We start from the raw sequence: 3,165 nt of genomic DNA, 5'->3' as shown, positions 1-3,165 counted from the left end.
GTGACTATCTGATCTATAGAGTACAGTGAGAGAACAATACCTGTCTATGTTCCTGATATGATATGATGGATCATTTTTCTTTAAATCAAAAAGTCATTTAGTGCTTTGAATGGTCAGTAGGACTAGAAAAAAACTAAATAAATACAAATTACTTTCAAGTCCAGTGATGGTCTGTAAGCATGCCAAGACGACATGATCAACTTTGTAATGAATGCTCTTATCACATGTCAAGGTCACAGCTGAGATAAAGAAGACATCCTGAAAGTCCAGATGCTATCGTCTGAGCTTTCAGGGTGATGGTGCATGAGCATTTAAATTTGTGATAAACAGACATGGTGCAGAAGATGGGAAGAAATGGCAAAGATATGAGGATGTTTATTGTTCTTACGTGATAAGTGGCAGCATAACAGAATTTTGTAACTATTCATAAAGTTTAGGATTTATCAGCATCTCTATCTATCTACTTTGCGCTGGTTTTCAGAGCAATTGCAGCAGTCCCTGTGCAATTCCAGAGTCATAACGGGAGCAGGTTTCATTCAGCAGAACAAATCTATTTCTGATGCTACACCGTCCAAACGTTTCTGTTTATCACTTAATTATTTTATTCTCATTCTGTTATATCATGTTTTTGTGACGTTGGTAGATGCGGTGTACCCTGGCATTTATTCTTTATGAGCGCTATTTCTTAAAGGACTCTGCCCAACCATAAAATGATTTTGCAAAGATTAGCCAAAAATTAATAAGCCTCTCTGTTCTCAAAAGGAAAAACATCTTCATAGAATATATTTCTATGCTGCTGCAATTTAGACTTTTGTAATTAATGACAGAGTCTATGTACATGTTTTAAGGTTCTATCACATTTTCTAGAATGTGCAGACCTGCAGAACTTACTGAAAAACTAACTTCTTAGAGATAAACACTGTTCGGACTGGAACTCCACTATCACCGCTTCAATTGGTTCAACTAAACATGAGAGAAACAGCACTTTACTTCATATCATTTATGTTTGGTGCCAATCAAAGTTTTGATTTTGTGGGTTTTTGTTTTTGTTTCAAATTATTTCTATTTTTTATTTTGTTTTTGTGTGTTTATTTAAACCTGTTTCTTTCATTACCTTGTGTTTTTGATGATCGTTGTCATGCACCAATTTGTGTGCTGTGCATTCCCTTGTTTATATGAGAAACAACTGTGCAGACCTTGACAAATTGAAAACATTTACTAATTTTGGAAATAAAAATGAAAAACATTTTAAAGTTAAAATTATTAAAATTATTAAATTAAAAATTATGATCAATAAATCAGGATTTGAAAGCAGTTCCTTTGCAGGACTGGTCGTTCTGCACGTTTTGTTTTTTTTTCAATTGGGATTTGATACTTTTCATGCACAAAAGACATGAACATAAATGTGATGTTGTCAGTAACTTGTATTTAAAACAAAATAAAACACCAGGACACCCGATTGTCACGTAGAAGGTGACAGCATTGCATAAAAAGACCAATAAATTAGTGGGATGACCCCCACTGGTGGGCAATCCAGCCACTGCAGGTGGGGGAAGATAAGCAGGGGAAACTGACGGGACAGGTGTGAACCTTTTTGGTTCATGCTAGAAAAGACTGAGGACTCTCTGAACTAAATCAACATTTCTCTGACAATCCAAAAACAACCGTAACTTATATCAAAGAAAACAGAAGTATAAAATATATGTACTTCATACATATAGGTATAAGTATCGCATTATATGTTTGCCTTTATGTTGTTGTTTCAAAACAGCAGGAGAAATGTTTCAATTAACTGTTTTACTCTTTTTTTGATAATGTTGTAACTGATTGCATCAATGTGAATTAGGCATTAAAAACTATCTGTCATGTGACCTAATGTGATACATTTTGATGAGTATGATTTTTTTTAAACTTAAGAACACCAACCACATCTTTCAGTGTGGGACGCCAGTATGCAATAAACAGCTGAATCAATTTTATGCATGGGTCTGTTATATATAGTAGATCATTTAAATACTGTAACAAACTCATGTGCAATTATGTAATTATTTCTAATCATGGCAAAATACTAAATGTTACACAAAAAACATACAAATTTCTCTAAAAGGGTTATGGGAAATAAAAAGAATGTACCTACTGAAGTTAACACACTGACAGTAACAGTATATTATATATTAAGGCTTATTTGTTTACGTTTTTGAAGATTAATAATATTATCACATCGACATGTACTAAATAGCTACAGCACAGACAATTGTGAGTTTAATAGTCTTAGATTTTTATGGCATAAAAAGAAAAGAGAAAGAGCTGTAGCATTCAGGGTGCAGTCTTCAAATAATGCCTATCTAAATCATTTTAGAAAACAGATTTTGCATCCAGATAGCATACATTGTCCCCTTTTTATGATGGGCTCCTTATCATTATTTATGGAGCTCATTTTATGCTGACCTGATCTGGGGAGAGCCAATCATTTTGACTTGTTGGACTCAGATAAAGGTGAAAGGTAGTTTCCTTAGAAAACCCTCAGTATCAGATTAAAAAACAACTGTATTAGCAGATAAATCTGTTTCTACATGAGGGAGATTCAAGTTGTTTAAGTATCTGCAAATATCATCAGTGTTTTTCCCAATAACAGTAGAAATATATATTTATATTAGCTGTATTCTTTAAGATGTTATTCAGACACTGATATTTTACATGTAGTTGATTTTTCCTCCAAATTTAGTGGTATTTTTACTTAAACTGTACCTCACCTATACAAATTTTGTATACTTGTATTTTTTTTTCTTTATTCCCACAACCGTGCACCAATGCAGTGTGTGCATTCACTACTCTCATAACTAAATATTTCTCTTTTTACTCCACAGCTTTACCCGTTCACTTTTCAGCTCACAGCCAATGAAAACCATACATATGCAAATGTTATATTTTCATTTTTCTGGATAAACTGAAAGATTAGATCTTCTATTTTTCCCTGAAATTTCTGAAATTCTTGTTTAGATATCCTCCTGAGAACCGAGGAAAAAAGAATCTTCCCATTGAACTTTCTTTGTGATTTCCTTCCTCGTTGGAGTTGAAAGAGGCCGCCCAAACACATGAATTATCAATGGAAAGCCTGGGATGTCCTCTATTTAGTACATCAGGACTTAGAAGGGTAGCTCAAAT

The sequence above is a fragment of the Neolamprologus multifasciatus genome, chromosome 12 (assembly GCF_963576455.1).
Source record: "Neolamprologus multifasciatus chromosome 12, fNeoMul1.2, whole genome shotgun sequence".
Classification (NCBI taxonomy): Eukaryota; Metazoa; Chordata; class Actinopteri; order Cichliformes; family Cichlidae; genus Neolamprologus; species Neolamprologus multifasciatus.
The sequence above is the reverse complement of the archived record's forward strand: the minus strand, read 5'-3'. Positions refer to the sequence as shown.